The sequence below is a fragment of the Myotis daubentonii genome, chromosome 14, assembly GCF_963259705.1.
Source record: "Myotis daubentonii chromosome 14, mMyoDau2.1, whole genome shotgun sequence".
NCBI classification, from domain to species: Eukaryota; Metazoa; Chordata; class Mammalia; order Chiroptera; family Vespertilionidae; genus Myotis; species Myotis daubentonii.
In genome coordinates this window covers 33,925,524-33,948,413 of record NC_081853.1, presented here as the reverse complement: position 1 = coordinate 33,948,413, position 22,890 = coordinate 33,925,524, and the positions used below count along the sequence as shown (strand labels likewise).

The 22,890-nt window shown below is 41.3% G+C and overlaps 1 protein-coding gene across 1 annotated transcript in view; it reads right to left on the bottom strand.

Annotated features, from left to right (window-relative positions):
- Positions 1–22,890, bottom strand: part of LOC132215424 (intracellular hyaluronan-binding protein 4-like) — a 107,367-nt gene that overhangs the window by 31,904 nt on the left and 52,573 nt on the right. The window lies entirely within an intron of this gene.

The following is a 22,890-nucleotide window of genomic DNA, read 5'->3' as shown; positions in this document are numbered from 1 at the left end:
TGACAAAACAGACATGTAACAAGACTTCTGCACTAGGAATTTTATCACAAGATGGCTTATTATGTTAAAAACCAAGATGGAATCAATGTAAATGTCCAAAGGTAAAGATATAAAATAAATTTGGTTTTAGCCATATGATGGAATATGATGTAAATATTAAAATCATGTTTGCTAGTGCTTAATTTTTAAAAAAAAAAAGACAAAAATTATATAGCAAATCTGATCAAAATTGCACACACACAGGCATGCACACACATCCCATGCAATATTATGCATAGAGAAAATTCTGGTAGAAAATGTTCAAAAGAATGGACTATGTTTTTCTTTGGTTAGTAGGACTATAAGTGACATATAAAATTTCTACCATTCTATTTCTTTCTCATTTAGTGAGCATTTGTTACTTTTCTGAATGAAAATAAAAGACTTTAATAAATGGATGAAAATGTCACAATCCTCTAGAAAAGATAAAACTTTATTATCTTGTTCTTTCAAAGGGTCTCTGGGAGTGTCATCCTTCATTTGACCTCAAAGTGTGTCAATTTTGACTTTTCTAGGGGAGCCAGTTTTTATAGGGGAGAGACTGAGAGCGTGAGCATGGAGTATTGAGGGGGAAGAGAAGGCGTGGTGCTGGTAGCCTGGGAGTGGGACTGAAGGCAACTCCTAATACACCACCACCCATTCAGAGTTGTCACATGGCTGGCTGCCTCTTGCAGGTAGACCTCAGAATTCTCAGGTTAACAATTTTACAGAACATTAACATCAGACAAAAGTCACTCTGGTTAAAGACAAAAGTAAGACCTCTAATGGAGACTGTGCAGACCACAAAAATCTTCTCTTCGGTGGCTAAAATGAGTGACTGCTACTTATCAATTGCAGCTTTATCACACTCCATTTCTCAGACCTCATAAATAAAAGTTATTAAGATACCCAGTTATAGGATTGTCCTGCTTCCTAGTAGCATTCAATCCAGAATAAAGCCATGCTTCCTTGAAGCCTTCCCTCCAAGTTCAATCTCACAGCAAATTTCTCCCAGAGAAACACTCCTTGGCTCCCCGTGGCGTGTCCGCCCTTGTTGAAACAAATGCCAATAAACCCAACTTGTCTGACCACAGGTATGCTGCTGGTGGCCTCTGGCTGGCGAACACAGACATCTTATTTCCTCTCTTTGCTCTGCCACTTACTGGATGTGTCCTTGGGCAGGTCAATTGTCTTTACTGAGCCTCCTTTCTCTCCTTGTTAAAATGGTTACAATAAATCCAATCACAGTGACCTCTCAGGGTTTTTGCATTTGGGTGGCAATAACAGCAACTGATAAAACAAAATTGGCAAGTCTTAGCTGCAAGCAAATTCAAAAGCAATAAATGCTGAGATGCAGTTTGGAAAGAGCTGATTCAGCGTGGAGTGGCATGCTGGCTCCTCCACTGTGTGATGTTAGACAAATCAATTAACCTCTCTGAGTGCTATCTATAGAAAAGGATGATAATAAATTACACTGATCTTAGAGTTTCTGTGAAGCATAAATTAAGACTATATAAGAGACTTAGTTTAACACCTGGGGTAGAGTTAACACAACATATGCTGGGTCTTAAGTTTATTCATCTTGGTTTCTCAGTGTCTGACACTTAGTAGACATCCCAAAAAAATATGTGTAACTAAATTACATTTGAAATGTATTTTGTTCACTGAACAGAATTATTTGAGGACTTTCTACATGACATGCTATGTGTTACAGCCATGACTTCCAGGATAAACCAAAGTTACCATCTCTTTCAGTCTAGTGAGGGAGACAGACATGAAACAAACATACAAATAAATTATATCTACAAGTTGTGATATATGGTAGGACAGAGTTTCTTGGCACTACTAACATTTAGAAGTAAATAATGTTTTACTTGGGGGCCATCCTGTATACTGTAGGATGTTTAGCAGCATCTCTGGCCTCCACCCACTAGATGTCAGTAGCGTACCCCCCCACCCCGCCACACACACACAAGTTGTGACAATCACAAATGTCTAGATCACCAAATGTCTGGGGAAGGAGGGAATTCCCCTCCCCACTCTACTTTAGGAACCACTGTTACAAAGGAAAAATAGAAGAGGATTCCCTGAGACAGACAAATAAAGGGACCAAATCTAGGCTACGAGTTAAGTGAACGTCTGATTGAGAAGAGAACCCTGAAGCTGAGACCCCCAAAATGGTTGGGATAGACCTTGGCAATAAGGAGGAGTGTCCGGACAGGGGTGAAGGCCCAGGTGAAGGCCTGAGCTGGGAGCTCCAGAGGAATTAGAAGTCCGTGTGGCCGGAGCACAGTGCGGCAGATGAGCCGGAGAAGAAAGGCCAGTCGTATGGTCTGTAAAATAGGAGGACCGCTAAGTGCCTGGGTTCTGCTTTGGTTCCACCCCCTCGCCTCCTGTGAGCTTCCTTTCTCACCTTCACTTGGTCTCTGCGTTTCCCATCCCTCCAGTAAGGAGCTATGGAGAGTGAAACAAAAGGAGCAGTATGACAAGACTGCAAGCTGTGCGCCAAAATCCAAATTTTCCTTTTCCTGAGCAGAAAGCCAAGCTAAATGTACCAGCATTCGAATTCATTTAGGCTGCTATAAAAAAAATACCATAAACTGGGTAGCTTATCAACAACAGAAGTGTATTTCTCACAGTTTTGAAGGCTATAAAAGTCCGAGATCCAGGCACTGGCAGGTTCAGTGTCTCTTGAGAGTCCTCTTCCCTGTTCAGTGGGCCATCTTTTTCTTGTAAATTCACATGGTCAAAGGGGCAAGGGATCTCTCTGGAGTGGCTTTTATAAGGGCACTAATCCCATTGATGAGGTCTCCTCCCTCATGACCTAAGCACCTCCCAAAGGCTCTACCTCCTAATACCTTTACCTTGGGGGTTAGTGTTTCAACATAAGAATTAGGGTAGGGGCACAAACATCCTGACCATAGCAACCAGCCTCCCCTGCATTGGGCATGCCCACACAGCTGAGTTCTGGATGATGGAATGTGAGCAGAAATGGCAGGTCCAACTTCTAAGCCCAGCCTATGAGATATGACCATGTGTGATCTTTTTAAATATATATATATATATATATATATATTATTGCTTTCAGAGAGGAAGGGAGAGGGAGAGATCGAAACATCAATGATGAGAAAGAATCACTGATTGGTTACCTCCTGCATGCCCCCTACAGGGGATCAAGCCCACAACCCAAGCATGTGCCCTGACCAGGAATTGAACCATGACCTCCTGATTCATAGGTCGACACTCAACCACTGAGCCACCACAGCCAGGTGACCATGCATGATCTTCCTTGTTCTTAATTCTCCTCTGGCTAGATGTCAGTGTCAAAGATAACTATGGAAAGAACATATTTAAGGTGACAGCTCCTCTGTTAGCCTGGGTCCTTCAATAACTACATGGACTGCATGGAGCAGGCTCCCATTCACCCATTGCCTACCCATGAGGAATAGCCACATGGGATTGCTACATGAGACAGATGTAAACTTCTGTTGTGTAAAGCCCTGACATTTGGAGGTTTATTTGTTGCTGGAGTTTGCATTATCCTGACAATTATACACAACATCTCAGGAAACAGCTCTGCCTGGATGGAGGACACAAGTTTGCCCTGGCCAACCACTTAGAGCAGAAAAGTAAAACATCCTCCAGCCAGGCAAAGCAGCTGCGGGACAGTCAGGGATCAGCAAACTCCTAGGCAACCAGGACCATCAAAGGGGCAGTGTTAGCCTTACACTTTCAATGGGGAGAACATGCTGAAAATGAGCAGTCAAGTCCTCTCTTTGTTTCAAAATAGCATGTGGACAGTTTCTTTTGCAAATATTTAACAGTCAAAGGAGGAAATTCCAGAATAATAAAAAGTTCTGAAACCAAACATGGTATAAATAATAAACTCCAAAACCTTCTGGAAAACTACCACTACTACCAAACTAAAAATTAATTGATTACAAATCAATTAAAGAGAATGAAATATAATTTGAAAAGGTGCATAAAGTCACCTGTATTCCTACCCTAAAGATTTTTCTTTTTTTCTTTTTGTTAATCCTCGCCCAAGGATATTTTTCTATTGATGTTTTTTATTTATTTTTTTTTTATTATTTTTTTTTTAGAGAGAGAGAATGGAAGGAAGGGGGAGAGACAGAAAGAGAGAAACGTGGATGTGAGAGAGACACACCAACTGGCTGCCTCCCGCACACTTCAACCAGGGCCTGGGATCAAGCCTGCAGCCAAGATATGTGCCCTTGACTGGAATCAAACTCGGGACCTTTCAGTCCATGGGCCAATGCTCTATTCACCATGTCAAACTGCCTAGGGCCCCTAAAGCTCTTCTATGTCATGTCTCTCCCCTTTTTTCCTACCAGACTTTTCCATCTAAGCTTATGAATCCAAACATCAATAACTAGAAATGACTTCCACTTTTCAGCAATCACACACTTCAGCAATCAACCAAGCAAAATGAACAATCTTCTGTATGTTTATTCAAATGCAGAACTCCAAATCGATGCATAATGCAAGGAGTGCAATGTAAAGAGGTTGCCCCAGGGAAAAACTGTAGAAGCTTAAGCCAGAACAGGCATGCTTTCAGCTGCAAGTAATAGAAAACTCAACTTTCAGTGGGCTGAAAATATCAAAAAGTATATGTTTATTACTTGATAAGAAATGTGGTATTAAGTGCTTATAGGTGTATTTAACATTGCAACACAGCATATATGTGTATGTGTACACCTACATATGTGTGTATACACACATACCTGTTGTTATATGTATATATAGTGAAATAAAAGTATAATGAAGCAAAACATACTGCATGCAATGTACTCTGATAGTTTTTATTCTGTTTTATTCGGTTTCTGTTTTTAAAGCTTTTGGTGACAAACAACCCAATTTTTAAAAAGGCAAAACATTTAGACACTTCACAACAGAAGATATACAAATAACCAATAAGCACATGAAAAGATACTCATAAAAAGACACTTGTCAGAGAATTGCAAATAAAATCTACAATAAGATACCACCAACACACACTAGAATGGCTGAAATTTAAAAGCCTGCCCATGCTAAGTGCTGGAGAGAAGACAGAGCCATCAGGACTCATCATCACTCTGCCAATGGGAATGTAAAAAGCTTTACTTTGGAAAAGCAATTGGCAACGTTTTATTATCAGAATCAGCAAATCATAGTATAGACCCAAAAGAAATAAAAGACAGTTTCTCAGTAAGACTTGCACATGAATATCCACAGAAGCTTTATTCATAATTCCCCCAAAAGATGGGAACAAATATCACCTGTCCATTAACAAATAAATAGGTAAACAAAGTGTGATATACCGTCATAAAGGAATACTACTCAGGAACAAAGAGTATTTATTAATACACACAATATAAATGAAACCCAGAGTAATTATTAATACAAAGAATATAAATGTACTAAGTGAAAGAAGCCAGATGCAACTTGTCACACACACACACACACACACACACACACACACAATGAACTTGTTTATATAAAATTATATATAGGAGAAATCTTTAAACTTGTCTTTATTGTTGATGGCCCTCTTCCCCCCCCCCCCCCCCCCCCCCCACCGCACTCGCCTGCCCCATTGATCCCCTCCACCGCATTCCCATCCCCACCCCAGGCCTTCACTATGCTATTGTCTGTGTCCATGGGTTACGCATATAAGCATAGATATATTTCCTTAATGATCATAAAAAATACCAGTGGTGCCTGGGAGCTAAAGGGGAGGACTGCCTACAACAAGGCACAGAGGAATTTGGGAGGGGAGATAAAATATTCTATATCTTGATTATGGTGATAGTTACATGAGTGTTTGCATTTGTGAAAACTCCCCTAAAAAGGAGTAAATTAATTTTGGATCCACTAATGGGTATGACTTACCATTTGAAAAACAAAACTTTATTATTCAAATTATTTGTATTCAAATAATATCAAAGGACTTTCTGGAATCCAAATGATTGGTATAATAATCCAGTAGGCTGCCACATTACACATGATTACATTAAATATGGTGTGACTATTAAACATGAGGCCTGGTACCAAATAATTCCAATCAGCACAGGCATTCAGGAGTGTGTTTTCATCTTTACTGGTACTTATATTACAACTAGTGCAGTATTTTAGTGAAAATCACATTCCTGTTTGGAAAGAACTTTCAGTTGCATTTTATCTAACTGAGCAACAGTCCAGTAAGGCAGATATTTTTATTATTCTTTTACAGTCAAGGAACTGAGGTTTAGAGTCACTGAGCTAGTAAATACAAGATAGATTAAAATCCGCTTCTATCTGTGTCTACCCGTTTCCCATGACATCACCAATGGCTTTAAGAGCACTGATCCATGGGCTCTTGACTTTTTATTCTAATTTCCATGTTATTAGGACACCCAGGTACCAAAAAGACATATTTAATGCATCTTACTTGCTGTCAAAAAATAGAGTTTAGTTCTCCTGCTATCATTCCAACCCACAGATCCATACTTTATGGGTTCAGTAAGATCAAATGGAAGTCACCTAAAAAATGCAGCTTTAAAAAAAGATGTCCTTTTCCGTTTTCCTTCCTCCAAGAGCTGGATGCTCTTTCCTCAACAGATTTGGCTAGTTAATCAAAAAGAAGAAACCATCTGAAGAGGGGAATCTATGACCTCTTTGTCAACAGAAGTCAGATTATTCAATGCCAAGAAAGGCTATTTTTATTTTCATCTGATGGTCTGCAGATTTTTTAAAGGTCAGCACAGTGGAAGTAAAAAGGAAAAACTATTTAAGAACATCTCCCACAAATCTCTCTCCTCTTAATAGCCTCAAACTTGACCCTGTGTTATCATCAGCCAGTTACTTTGAGGAGTTGGAATGTGGTTATATAATGAGGATAAGGGACTGGCTCCATCCCTGGGGAGGTCACTGAAGCAGCTTTGACATGTTCTGGAGCCACCTAAACCACCATTGACAGCAGCAGTCACAATGTGCGTCCAGAAAGATATATCTCCTTAACTCATGCTGCTACTAGAAACACAAGCCAGTAGCTAAAGGAATTTAAGGCGTTTGTTTACTTTATCCATCAAGCATGACTATGAGGACCAGGTCTGGGGAGATAAGAATGGGTCACATTTAGTCAACAAATGCAATCACTCTAAGCTGCATCAAAGGAAATCTTGCAAAAGCCTCTCATTGATTCTATGGTTCTGGGCAAACCCTTTTGTTCCTCTGAGCCTCAGTTTCTTCATCTAGAAAATGAGAATTGTCATTCCCTACCTCACCAAGTTATTAGGAAGTTTAAATAGGACAAATATGAAAGAGCTGTGGGAACCATGAAAAGCAGTACAAGCATTCGTGGTCATTCCATGCTTTATCAGAATCTTTTTGTTATAAAATCAATGTTTGTGCTCTATTTAATAAAGGTTTGAGTGCCTGCTCTGTGCCAGACAATGGGCTATGCATTGGAAATACAGGGGAAATATAATGAGATCCTGATCCTCAAAGACAATAGTCTGTGGCATGGGATAGAGAGTGTGGGGTGGGAGGGCAACAGGAAAGGGGGGTTAAGTAGAGTAAATGCTGTGATGTGGCACCCAGTTCCCCCTTTGAAGTCAAAGGACTTATTCTCCCAGATGCTGGATATACTATCAGTCCCTTAAAGAATGCCTAGGCTGAAGAGTCACCTTGCCCAAGGCCATGTCCCTTTCTGGGGGGTTCATATCAAATAAATTAAGCCTATAAGGACACAGTTCTCTTTCTCCAAACTGGGAAACTTCTGAAAAAAGGGTCATACCTCCTCAGAATTGCCCATAGGGCTGGCTGACATTGGGGCTGTATCACAGCTCACCTCCTTCCTCTGACCAATCCTGCTTGCTTCCCTTCCTTTCCACAAATATTGATCCCAGAGAGCTCCTCAATAAACTTCCTGAACACTGGCATCCTTTTCAGAGTCTACTTACTTCTGTGATCATGAATTATATGTGTCAACTTGGCTAGACTATGGTGCCCAGTGTTTGGTCAAACATCAACCTAAATGTTGCTATAAAAATACTTTTGATATGCTTAACATTTAAATAAGTAGACTTTGAGCAAAGCAGATTACCTTCCACAATTGGGCCTCATCCAATCAGTTGAAGGTCTTAAAAGGAAAGATCTCCTAAGGAGGGAGGAATTCTGCTTCTAGACTGGCTTTGGCCTTGAGCTGCAACATCAACTCTTCCCTGGGAGAAAAGATGGAAGAAACGAAGGAAGGAAGGAAGGAAGGAAGGAAGGAAGGAAGGAAGGAAGGAAGGAAGGAAGGGAGGGAGGGAGGGGAGAGAGAGAGAGAGACAGAGAGACAGAGAGAGAGAGAGAGAGGAGGAAGGAATAGAGAGGAAGAAAGAACAAGAAAGAAAGAAAGAAAGAAAGAAAGAAAGAAAGAAAGAAAGAAAGAAAGAAAGAAAGAAAGAAAGGAAGGAAGGAAGGAAGGAAGGAAGGAAGGAAGGAAGGAAGGAAGGAAGGAAGGAAGGAAGGAAGAAAGAAAGAAAGAAAGAAAGAAAGAAAGAAAGAAAGAAAAGGAAAGGAAAGGAAAGAAAGGAAGGAAGGAATAGAGGAAGAAAGAGAAAGAAGGAAATGAAGGAAGGAGAGAGAGAGAGAGAGAGAGAAGGAAAGAAAGGAAGGACAGAATAGAGAGAGAAAGAAAGAAAGAAAGAAAGAAAGAAAGAAAGAGAGAGAGAGAAAGAAAGAGGGAGAGAAAGAGAGAGAGAGAGAGAAGGAAAGGAAGGAATAGAGAGGGGAAGAAAGAAAGAAAGAAAGAAAGAAAGAAAGAAAGAAAGAAAGAGAGAGAGAGAGAGAGAGAGAAAGAAAGAAAGAAAGAAAGAAAGAAAGAAAGAAAGAAATAGAGAGGAAGAAAAAAGAAAGAGAAAGAAGGAAAGAAGAAAGAAAGAGAAAGGAAGAAAGAAAGAAAGAAAGAAAGAAAGAAAGAAAGAAAGAAAGAAATAGAGAGGAAGAAAAAAGAAAGAGAAAGAAGGAAAGAAGAAAGAAAGAAAGAAAGAAAGAAAGAAAGAAAGAAAGAAAGAAAGAAAGAAAGAAAGAAAGAAAGAGAAAGAGAAAAAGAAAGAAAGAAGGAAAGTCCCAATTGGCGTGGCTCAGTGGTTGAATGTCAACCTATGAACCTGGAGGTCAGTGTTCGATTCCTGATCTTCCTGATCAGGGCACATGCCTAGGTTGCGGGCCCGATCCCCAGTATGGGGCATGCTGGAGGCAGCCAATCAATGACTCTCTCATCATTGATGTTTCTCTCTCTCCTTCTCCATTCCTCTATGAAATCAATAAAAATATATTTTAGCAAAAAAGAGGAAGAAAGAGGGAAGAAAAGGGAGATTTTGGAGGACCCTGACTGATACAAATTCCCTGAACTTAACTCCAATATCAGACATTTATGATACAGTAATAAATGAACTGAGTTGGCAGCGGAGACAGCTTCTTGGTCATTAGACCTGTGCAATCACACAGGTACCACGCTCAGAAGAATCTAGGTTATATGAGCTGCTGTCGCCATCTTGAAAGTCTTGGTACTCTTATCTTCAAACTTGTCTTTTGTAAGTGCAGTCCAATCAAACAATGGAGCACATGTGTGAGCAAAAGGAGATACATGTAATATGCATGTTCACTGTTCCTTGCCACCCCATTCATCTATAACATTTGAGATGTCCTGCAACCAACTAATCCCAGTGGACACACAGGAGGTGGGAATTCAGTGAGACTCAGTAGAAGATGAGATTGCTACTTCTACCACTAAGTGAGTAGGGAGGAGGAGACCACTGACAGCCCTAAGAGGCCACAGTTAAAGTTCTGACCAAAACCTCCTTCAAACACAGAAAGAAGACAGACAGTGACATTCGAACAAATACATATAACCAAGAACACTATTATATTCTTTATTATTCATATTACTTCCCTGTATAAGCCACTCGCTTAAAATGATGACAAAGAAGGAAGAGAAATATCCCAACACATATTTCCTTTACTTTCAGTCCTTCCTTATTCATCAGTACCTTATTCATCAGTAAGCTGAAGTAGAGAATGTTGGTAGGATATTGTTCTTATTGAGAAATGAAATTTAAAATGTTGAGTTAGTTTTATGCATATTCTCCACTGTCTGGTAAGAATAAAATACACACGCTTATACAAGCTATGAAACAGGAATTCTGTAATTTTAGTGATCCTACATGCAAGGTAAATGCTCATATAAAACTCCATTGCACAATATAGAGATAAATGGTAAAATTCACATTCAATAACAATTTACAATATTAATTTTCTTACTTAGAATGACATTAAATAGCAATCAAATAGACAAGTTAGGAGACAGAGCATGCAAGTAAAGAAAAACTTTAGCCAAAACGGTTTGGCTCTGTGGATAGAGCGTCGGCCTGCGGACTGAAAGGTCCAGGTTCGATTCCGGTCAAGGGCATGTACCTGGGTTGCAGGCACATCCCCAGTAGGAGATGTGGAGGAGGCAGCTGATCGGTGTTTCTCCCTCATCGATGTTTCTAACTCTCTATCTCTCTCCTTTCCTCTCTGTAAAAAATCAATAAAATATATTTAAAAACAAAACAAAACAAAAAAAAAACCTTTAAAAAAAAAAAAGAAAGAAAAAACTTTATATTGTAGTACCTTTAACGGTACTTTTTTTCCCTACTTTTGAACAAGGGGCCCACATTTTTATTTTCCACTAGGTTTTACAAATTATGTAACCAACTCTGATTAGCAACATGTCTTATGGAGTTTGAGGAAAACTTCACAAAAGTTGAGTCTTAAGAGACTGTTGGAAATAGGGAAAAGTGAGTTGAGGGAAATAGAGAAGGTTTGAGGCAGAGGGAAAAGGGTGTAGTCTAGTTTCACAGTCTAAAGAACACGGCTCCCACAGGAAATTGGTTATCTGGATCCTGAGTTGGGTCAGTAGGGTTGAGGGCTCTGGCAAGAAATGAATCTGAACAATACAAGACAGTGGCCTGTCTTGTATTGTTCAGATGTACACTCAGCAGGTGATGGGAAACCAATGGAGAGTTTTAAATGAGCGAGTTGCAAGAGAACATACATATAGAAAGATCTTTAGTACCAGCTTTGATTCTAAGGGTCTCATGCTATGAGTCCTACATGGTCTTTGGCCATGGACTTTCCTTTCACCTAAATGTTACAATGCTAGTTGTCAAGCAGAGCACCATACACCGGTTACCAATCACGGGGGGGGGGGGGGGGGGGGGGGGGGGGGCGGGGCACTTTAAACACCTCTTATACCAAAGTTACCAAAGAAAATACAACATAGTCAAGCACTAGATGGAACAGAACTTTACTTACATAATGAAGAGACAGACAACACAGAGGGACATGGAGAGTATTATGCTGAGAGAAATAAGCCAGTCAGAGAAGATAAGTATCAAATGATCTCACTCATATGTGGAATCTAATGAACAAAATGCACTGACAAATACAATAGATTCAGAGGCATGGAAGCATGGAACAAACTGATGAATCTCAGAGGGAATGGGGGAGGGGAGATGGGAAGAGATTACCAAAGAACTTACATGCATATATGGACACAGACAGTAGAGTGGTGAAGGCCTGGGGAGGGAGTGAGAGTGGGCATCAATGAGGGGGAATAAAGGAGGACATCTGTAATACTTTCAACAACAAAGATAATAATCTATCTAGATAGATAGATAGATAGATAGATAGATAATCTATCAACACTAATAAAAGAGAAAAATGGTAATTGGCGTACGACGATACCCTTTTCATTGGCTAATCAGGGCTATATGCAAATTAACCGCCAACTAAGATTGGCAGTTAACTGCCAACAAGATGGCGGTTAATTTGCATATGTAGGCACAATGCAGGGAGGCGAAAGGGAAAGCAGGAAGAAGCCCCCTGCCACTGACAGTGATCGGAAACCCAGGGGGGAGCTAAGAGCTGGGGGGCAGGGCAAAGGCGGCCCTGGGGCCGCCTTTGCCCTGCCCCCCAGCCATGATCGGAGAATCAGGTGCCTTCTCCGCCCTGGCCAGTGATAGCAGGAAGTAGGGGTGGAGCTAGCGATGGGAGCTGGGCACGGTCGAAGCTGGCAGTCCGGGGAGCTAGGGGGTCCCTTGCCTGGGCCTAAAGCGAAGCCCATGATCGCGGGGCCGCTGCAGCTGTGGGTCCCCGCTGCCCGGGCCGGACGCCTAGGCCAGAGGCGTCAGGCCTGGGCAAGGGGCCGATCCTGCAATTGGAGGGTGATGGGGGTCAACGCCTGAGGGCTCCCAGTATGTGAGAGCGGGCAGGCTGGGCTGAGGGACACTCCCACACACACACACACACACACACACACACACACACCCAGTGCACGAATTTCGTGCACCGGGCCCCTAGTCTATATATATATGGCTAATATGCAAATGTCCCCTTGGGAGTTCGACTGGGAGACCGGGAGCTCAATCGCTCACTGCGATGTGCGCTGACCACCACGGGGCAGCACAGAATGAAGGAAGCCCCGGCCGGCAGCGGGAAAGACCTGATAGCCGGCCAGGCCTAGGGACCCTACCCGTGTGCGAATTTCGTGTACTGGGCCTCTAGAAATAAATACACTAAAAATAAATAAAAGACATTAACAATTGTGCTGCACATGCCAGGTCTTTCATAAACTGTATTTTAAAGGTATCACCTGTGAGATTCACCCACGGAGCCAGGTCTTTCAGGTTACAAGAGTCAATTATTAAATTTCAGAAATTTTGCTAGCCAATTGTTAAACATAGCCATTGTTAAATATTAAATATATAGTTTTACAATTAAATAAAAATAATAAGAACATGGGTGATAATTTTTTAAAAAAGAAGAGACATAGTAAGATAAGCTTTAATGGTTTCCCATGGCCAGCGGGTCTCTCCCAGCAGCTGACACAGGGCTGTTTGCCTATGAGCACCTTTTTCTGCCTCAGCAGAAGGTACCCTATTTCCTCCTCACAGAGAACAGATATAACAGTGGTTTGGCCAGGTGTCATGTAACATACACACTTTAAGCAGAGACAAGAGTACTCATTGCGCCTGAAACAAGGAAAGGTATTCCCACACAAGGTGATAAGCCCAGCACAGGCTGTGTGGGCTCTTTATCTCTTGGTAAGACACAAGGCCCATTCTTGTGCAGCTGAATGGGAGTTGAATGACTACTAGCATTCGAGTGCCTTTCCCAAAACAATTTATCCTTCAAAGTCCAGATCAAATGCCATCTCCTCCTTGACTCCTTCAGAATCATTCTAAACAGTGCAAAGGCAATTCACTGGAGAAAGGATAGTCTTGCTAACAAATAGTACCAGAATTACTGGGTATGCAACAGATGAATTTTGATCCATACACAAAAATTAATTGAAATGGATCATAGACCTAAATATAAAACCTAAAACTAAAAATTCTAAAAGAAGACATAGGAGAAAATCTTTGTGATCTTGAATTATGCAAAGATGTATTACATGTGATAGTGAAAACATAATCCATAAATGAAACAATTAATAAATTTGACTTTACTAAATTTAAAGATGTTCAACCACTGTTAAGAGAATGAAAACACAAGCCACAGACTGGGAAAAATATTTGCAAAAGATATATCTGATAAAGGACTGATATATCCAAGTATATAAAGTACTATAAAAAATAAATAGCAAGGAAAGAAACAAACCAACTTTTTAAAAATGGGCAAGAGATTGGAATACCATACAATTTCAAGAAATTGTGTCAAATAAGCATATGAAAAGATGCTCAACATAATTATAATGTAAAATATAAAACTGAAAGTAAAATCTCAATTACATACCACTACTTATCTATTAGAATGGGTAAAACTTTAAAAATTGACCATATAAAATGTTGGCAAGGATATGGAAGAGCTAGAACTCTCATATACTTCAAGTGGGAATGTAAAATGCTACAACTACTTTGGAAGATAGTTTGGCAATTTTTAAAAAAATATATTTTATTGATTTTTTTTTTTACAGAGAGGAAGGGAGAGGGGTAGAGAGTTAGAAATAACGATGAGAAAGAAACATTGATCAGCTGCCTCCTGCACAGCCACTACTGGGGATGTGCCTGCAACCAAGGTACATGCCCTTGACCGGAATCAAACCCAGGATCCTTTGGTCCGCAGGCGGACGCTCTATCCACTGAGCCAAACCAGTTAGGGCCAGTTTGGCAATTTCTTAGGAGGTTAAACATACACCTAATATATGACCCAGTCATTCAGCTCCAGGATTTACCCAAGAGAAGAGAAAGCATATGTCCCACAGAGACTTGTGCACAAATGTTCATAGCAGCTTCATTGGTAGTAGCCAAAAGCTGGAAACTATGCAAATGTTCATCAACAGGTGACTAAACAAACTTTGCTATATTCCCACAATGGAATAATACTCATCAATAGAAAAGGAATGAACCACTGATACACGAAACAACATGGATGCATCTCAAAGTAATTAGGCTAAGGGAAAGAAATCAGACACTGAACGGGGTGCATAATGCTTCCATTTATAAAAACCTCTAGAAAGTGTAAGCAAATTTATAGTGACAGAAAGCAGCTGGTGACTGCCTGCAGACAGGGAGAAGGGACGCGGAGGGGAGATCATGGGGAGATGCCACAGGGAGGGATAACAAGGAGGCATGAGAAAGCGTGGGAGGGTATAAAGATATATTCATTATCTTGATTGTGTTGATGGATTCACAATTGTGTGTGTGTGTGTGTGTGTGTGTGTGTGTGTGTGTGTGTGTGATGTCAAAACTTTCCAAATTCTACCCTTTAATTATATGAAAGTGATTTCACATCAATTATACCTAATAAAGCTTTTTTAAAAAAAATCTTTATTGTCTGGGGATTTGTTTCACTATTTTGTCCCCTTTTGTATGTGTTTAAAATGGTCTAGAATAAAAAGTTAAAAAGGAACACCTTTGGGTTTTTTTGGTACAAAATAACAGAATCATAAAATGAGAAGTGGCCTCAAGGTATCATGTCGATCCCCCTCCTCCACTGGGAAAGTCAACAAGTGCTTTTAATGCGTGTGCACGTTATAACCTACGTTGTGTTGCTAGAGTTCTCAAGAACATGCTAGGCTTGCACCGCCTTCCTTTGCCCCTAAAATGACCCTCTTTCATTCCCCTCTAACCTACTGTTCCCTGCATCAGGACAATAGCCACACATCTGTCCTTGCTAGCAGTAAAGTTTCCCTGCGAGTCTGACTCCCCTGAGAACAAACAGAGGTGCAGAGAAAAGTGATGTGGAATGTATATTTGATTGCTCAGTTAGCTGCTGTCTTTCTCCCAAGTAGCTCTGGCTGACTTAAAGTCAGGCAGGGACTGAAGTGATAATCAGATCTGACTTTTCAACTCAGCTCCACTGTTAACTAATCTACATCACTGGGCAAGTCCCTTCCCCACTCGGCTCTCAGTTTCCTTCTGTACAACAGGCGGGGCTTGGTCTCTAGACAATCTCCACGGTCTCTTCCAGGACTCATATTTACAACCCTTCTACTTCTCTCTTCTATACTCAGAATAATACACTGCAGGGGGAGGCTTATCAAGGATTTTACGATATGGGCACCAGGCTGTGACTGATGAGAGTTGGAGGAGGCGTACTCTGAGATGGATGGGTCTCATCTGGGTTATAATGTCAAGTGCATTATATTGAAGTTAGAATAAGCAACTTGGTCAAGCATGGCTTGTTGAAAAGAGCAGAATCCCACTTGTACTGCTCAAGCAAATGGGAAATTCCCTAGAAGCTGCAGGGATTTCTTAGAGCTGAAATGGATAAAGCATATATAGAGGATCAGAGCAGGGACCATAAAATCATGAACAGTGTAACTCACCAGCCCAGCTCCCTCACTCCTGGTCTTTTGCACTTTCTGTCACCCAAATGACACCTCTCTCTCTCTCTCTCTCTCTCTCTCTCTCTCTCTCTCTCTCTCTCTCTCACACACACACACACACACACACACACACACACACTACTCTGCCTCCACAAAGGCCTTACTCCTGTCTTTCTGCAAAGCAGTCTCCTGTGCTTCAGTGACATATGATGGGAAATGGCTCAAAGGCGCAACATGACCTCCCACTCCAACACCCAGCACCACCTAATTAGTCTCTCATTTGAAAGCCCAGATTCCCAGGAGGGCACTCCCTAGGAGCCAGATTAGGTTGGCTGATTCCTTGGGAAAAACAGTTGTCTGTAGTTGGGGTGGGAGGTGGGTCATGTATAGAGAACTGCTCTCTGAGGCTAAGACAAGATGAGGCTCTTTGAAAAGGGGGCATGAGTGATTTGTATAGAGACGATCTCTGATGAGGTTTGGGAACCCAACTTAATGCCCAGAGAGCAAGTTTCTTTCCCTGATGACGTAAGAACAGAGTTCTTAACCTCTTAGAGCTCTAGAAGTTCATAGATGAGGGGATGAGCCCGCTAGTGGTGGCAGAGCGGGAACTGGGATTCTGGCTACTTGATTTCCAGCGCAAGGTGCTCTTTCAGAGTGAGCTCTGCCAGGGGCTCTCCTTGAGTCCAAGATGATGATGGCATAAGAATCTAGTGCCAGGAAGGATGCTGGTTAGGAGACTCTAGCATTAAAAGGAATGGTCGATTATGATAGATTGTGTTTTCCAAAGATGACCACAACATTATCCCTTATCCTACATGCCCTTCTTGATCTGTACCTTGATAGTCCTCTGGTGAGTGGTCGATGCCCCCTCTATTTGAACCTTGGCAAATCTGTGTGGCTTCCTCAACCAATAGAGCCTGATTGATCCACGTAGCTTCTGAGACTAGATCAGGAAAATGCCTTCTGCATCCCCGATGTTCTCTTGGGACACTTGCTCTCCGACCCACCACATTGCAAGGTGAATAGAATGTAATGCGGAGGTTCTCAACCTTCCTAATGCCGCGACCCTTTAGTACAGTTTCTCATGTTGTGGTGACCCCCAACCATAAAATTATTTTTGTTGCTACTTCATAACTGTAATTTTCCTACTGTTATGAATCGTAATGTAAATATCTGATATGCAGGATGTATTTTCATTGTTACAAATTGAACATAATTAAAGCATAGTGATTCATCACAAAAACAATATGTAATTATAATGTGTGTTTTCCGATGGTCTTAGGCGACCCCTGTGAAAGGGTCGTTCGACCCCCAAAGGGGTTGCAACCCACAGGTTGAGAACCGCTGTTGTAATGGCACAGCTAAATCAAGGCCGCAAATCAGGAAAGCCTTCCTGATCCATTTGTACTACTTGTGGTATCAGTAGACTTGCCTCTAAGCCCCTGCTCTCACCTCCTGCCACAACCCCTTCATTTGCCTCACCTCCTACCCCATCTCTGGAGCAGAAGATTAATTAATGAACAGTCAGTCACTCTGAATGATGCAGACCTTGTACACGTCTGAGCCATTTATTTTGAATGCTTCCCATCATATCTAACCTTGAAGCTTCCAAATACATGATAGATAGCTGGAAATGAGCTGTACCTGATTCTTCCTCTTATTTTCTGCTGGTATATTTAGAAAGCATTAGCAGGGGAAGAAATTACACCTTCTTCACACCTTGACTTACTTAGTCACTGGGAAGATGATTGACCTTCAAGCTAGAATTCCTGCAGAACTTCATATTTCTCCGGCTTGATTAGCACAGAGCTTATTGACTTCATAATCAAGAATCAAACACTTAAAGCTCCACTTGCTTTTTGGATGTTTTGCAGATTCCCTTTCCTGAACTTTGTTCAAACTCAAAGATACAATTATTGTTTGTTAAGATACAATAAGTATGTAAATAGTTTCCAAAGATGCTCACCAATATATTTTTTAAGTTGTTTTGTTCTCTCCTTAAACCTGGGTTGGCCCTGTGACTGCTTTGACCGATGGGGAAAAATAATGCTTTCGGACTTCATATCTTTTAAAGTGGCCTAAAATGTGTGAATAAAAGGAACTTAGCCAGAGCATAGATATGGATTTAAAGGAATGAAAGAAATAGCTTTTTCAGGAATCTGGGACAGAGTGATTTTGAAAATGTTTGTCTCAATGTCTGTCTCCTTGACTAGAATATGACCTGTTAAGTGGAACTGGGCCACATTCACTTCTACAACCCCAATGTCTGGCACAGGACTTGAACCATCATGACCACTGGATAAATATTTATTGAATGAATAAATAAATGAATGATGACCTTTCATATTCCCTACCATAAATCATAGCATTTTGGACCTCAAAGAAATCTAGATCATTGCTATTCAATGTAGTCTCTGAAGCAGCAACATCAATATCATGGGGAAGTTGTTAGAAATGAAGAATCTCAGACGCCACTCCGAAGATACTGAATCACAGTCTTCACTCTAACAAGATTTCAAGATGAATCATAAGCACTTTAAAGTTTGAGTACATTTAAATGCACTAGCCTTGAGTAAACTCTTCTGTTGTCTAGTTAGGGAAGTCCGATAGATGCTCCAAGCCTTGGGTCAAGCCAAGCTGAAAGCACAGTCCCACCCACCCCTGACATCAGTGGTCTGATGCTTCTTTATACCACACTCTCTTCTCAACAGAAAAGAAATGCATGATAAACAGAGTTTGTCTGAATTGAATATTTAGTGTCTGTGCTGGGTTGAAGGAGGTAAGGTGGTTTTTAATGATACAATTCTGACATCAATTCTGATGTGTAGTGTTCCCCCCAACCCGCCAAGCAATTCTCAGACACCAGCTGGGTGTCCTACAATTCAACTCAATTCTGACATTATGCACCTGAAGGCAGGGCCAAATATCACAGGTGACAAGCTCAGCCCCACAAGACTGCCCCCATTTAGGATGCCAATCACAAGTTCAGGTTGTTACCTGTGCTTCTGATTAACCAGCCATAAGTCAGAAGTTCCCGGGACCCACTCCTTCGGTTCAGTTAATTTGCTAGAGTGGCTCACAGAACTCAGGAAACTAATTAACTCATTATATTACTGGTTTATTACAAAGGATATTAAAGGATATGAATTAACAGGGAGATGAAAGGATATATGATTGAACTCAATCTCTAGCCCCTCTCTCCTCCCAGGAGGTCAGGGGTAGACTGAAAATTCCAATTCTCTAACCCATTGGTTGAGCCCCCGGCAATCAATGCTTAGCCTAATATACTTTACAAAAGTAACCTCGTTAATGTAACAACAGACACTTTTATGGCTCTAATCACAGGAAATCCCAAGGTTTTTAAGAGCTCCTTGCCAGGAAAGAACAAAAACTAAATATGTATTTATTATAAATCACAATATCACAAATGCTATAACTAGTACATTAGATGCAGAAAACTCCCTTTTCTCGCTGGCTCTCGCATGGTCTTTCATCATCCGGGACCTCCTCTCCAAGCCTGGCCCAGTTCTCATGTCTTACTATCATTGCACGAAGTCATCAGGACAGAATATGTTAGGGACAGCCCCGGAGTGTACTCCACAGGACAAACTAGTCCTGACCCTGCTGAACATTCTCACAAAGCTCATCTCCATTAATCCATAAATAGTATGTACATGTCACAGAGAGGGGAGACTAGCTCTGAGAAGGAAAGCAACTTGCTTAAGTCACTCTATTAAGACAGACTCTTTGGTTACAAAGTCTAAGATGGCCTGAGATCAACCCTCCTAGGCTGGCTTGAATGGGGAACAGTTAAGGGACGTCAGCAAATGATGCAACGGGGGAAGAGGTCCACTAGCTTTAGGATGATAGTGTCTAGCCTCTTTGAAAACCCTGGTAGGAGTTATTGGAGAACTGCCCAATTCTAAGCCTCCTGGCTATCCTCCAGCCAAGTTCAGAGCCCTGAGACCCTGAAAGTCTGCTCTGAACTGGAGACTGCAGATAGCTCTTCCCTGCATGGAGATTTGCCTGCTCTTCACATCCACTCAGATGATTATACAAAGTAAGCATCACTGATACTGTTTTAATAACCCAGTTATTAATTAACTGGAAAGGAGCAGAGGGAATCCCAAGTCGTATAGGCATGCCAGACGCATGCCTAGTAAAGTCTGGGTGAAATAGGGAAAGTACTTACATGTCAGTCACACCTGGGAACAGGTCATTGGCCAGAATAGGCATGGCCGCTGCTAGCGTGGGAAGATTTGAGCTACCTGAGCTCCTAAACTAACAGAGTTCCCTCTCTTGGCTCTCTTGTGCACTGGGCTCCTGGCTCTCCTGTTGCAGGGGGAATGCTCTCCTGCATTCACCCACAAAGGCTCAAGACCAGGTGGACCACACACAATGGACTAATGGACCGCAACTAGCCTTATGCTGTGCCGGACCCAGTTCCAACATGGAACAGAACCTTGGAATGCTGGCTTTGCTTCTAGCACTGCTGAATCCCCAGCTGCACCTCTTCCAGAATTGGATTAAGGGAAACAGGACTTTAGTAGAAACCGAGGGATGTAATTCATGCAAATAAAAATCACTCATCCTCCCATGTCTTAGAAAATTCTTCCTTAAGATATCATAAGAACCCAGCCCCCAGCACCCAGGGGGGAAAGGGATCCACCACTTCCACCAATAACATCACCGCTGGTCCAATGTTATCAGCACAAGAGGCAAAGATTTCCAGGAAGCTAGGGCCTGTAAAAGTGTTCTGTGTTGCCAGCTCTAGCTAGATCAAGCAAGAGTTTCAAAACATTGGGTCTCCAACATGTCTGCTCCTTGATGCACAAAGCTGAAAAGATTATTTCAAGTGAGAGCACATGAATATCAGGGAGCTTTGTCCCTCCAAGTAGAAGTGACTCCTGATTTGCTAAAGAACATGATTTGGCAAGCAATGACTGTTTAAATCAGAGGTTAAAAGTCACAGGTTTTTAAGCTTTTGACATTAGGATCTGAGATATAAAATAGCCAAGGCTACATGGCTGGTAAGGGGCTGAGAAAGTATTAGAATCTGGGTCTAATTCATACTTTTCCAATTCTGTGTGAATATCTTTGCAACATTTATATCTATTTGGTGGTCCTGTTCTCTTTTCTGTCGATATTTTTATTTCCCTAGGGGATCTCTTCCATTCCCATGGCTATGAAAACCATCTACATGTTGCAGACTCTAAAATTCTTATTTTCAATTCTGGAACCACTCCAATTTTGAGCTCACATCAAAAGTATATAACCAATAGCTCACCTGACATCTCCACTTGGATATCTAACCAGCATTGCAAACTTACTTTTCCTAAAACAAAACTCTTTATCCACACTCTATTCAAATTTGTTCTACCCTTAGTCTTCTCCAGTTACATAAATACACCACCCCTCTATTTGGTTGCTCCGTACAAAAACTTAAGTCACCTGGAATCCTCTTTTTCCCTCCCACTCCACATCTAATTCATTAGCATGCCCCATCGGCGTAACTCCAAAAGGTGTCCCAGAGTAATCCACTTCTCATCATCACCACTGCTTCCATCGCTCTCACTTAGATGTTTCTTGTTTCCACCCTTGCTCTCTCCAACCCATTTCCTAACACCCAGAATGATCTTTGAAAACATGTATCAGTTCATGTCACTACCTTGCATCAAACCATGCAAAGGCTTTCTAGTGTATTTAGAAAAAAATCCAATGCCTGATCATGGCTTATAAGGACCCATTGATCCAGCTTCTAACTTTCTATTTGACTTCATCTCCTATCACTCTTCCTCTCACTGTTTCTACTCCAAAGACACTGACCTTTTCTCTGTACCTTGAATATGCCAACCTCATTCCAGGCCAGGCCTTTGCTCAGGCTCTTCCCCCTAGCCAGGACCCCTACCCCAGGTCTCTGTATGTATGCCCTTCCCATCCCTCAGATATTACTGTTCACATGTAACACCCTCAGGAAGCCTACCCTGACCATTCCATCTCAGGTAGCTCCCTCGCCCCTGACCCATTCGTTAGTACACCTTTCTGTTTTATTTGCTTTATAACACTTAGTAGTGCATTTAAAAAAAAATTGTTCACTTATTTATTTTCTCCCCAGCATCACATTTCCTCCCCAAAATGTTATCTCATTAAGGTCACGGAACACTGTATCTTCCTTATCGAGAGTAGAAGTCTTCTCATAAGAGAATTGCAGGTCCAACAGGCTCTGTTCACAACTACTCAACTCCGCCACTGTAGCACCAAAGCTGCCATTGATAATACGTAAACAGATGAGCATGGCTGTGTTTCAATGAAACTTTATTTACAACAACAGGTGGTGGGCAGGATTTCACCCATAGACCATAGTTTGCCAGCCTCTTATCTAGATGAGCACGTGGCACGTATAAGATGCTCAGTAAACATTTATCAAATGCATAAATGAATGAAAAAAATCTAAACAGAACACTCTCTGGGAGGAAACACTAAAAACAATAGAAGGAAAAATAAATACTCGCCCAATGACTCTTGTATACATCTAGCAATAGCTTATTGTTAACAGAGCTTTATTTTCTCTTATGTACTTACTTCCAAGTATTATGGAAATAGCATATTTCCATCCCTCTGTGACTTGGCAAACAGCTTATACTTTGTACTAAGATCAGAATGATCAGTGGGCATTGAGAAACAACTTGCAACACAACCTATAAACCCCATCTGTGCTTAGGCCAGACAGGGCCTGAATATAGAAAGAATGGCGCGTGACATCAGCTGATGATAAAAAATGACCCACAGTTTCTAAAAGAAGATTTTTAGTGAATTACTCATCATTGAATTTTTCCTTTGATTCTGCTACCACCTGAATGGCACCTTAGCCTTTTTCTGCTTCAATTTTTTCCTCCAGATATCCTTCAGAATGGATAAAAATTGTGATTAAAGCACTATAATTTATTGTGAGGCGGCACCTGCCAAAGATAGGATGATTCAATTACTGCAAGGAGATATAGACACAAATGGAGACTTGATTTGAGAACAGT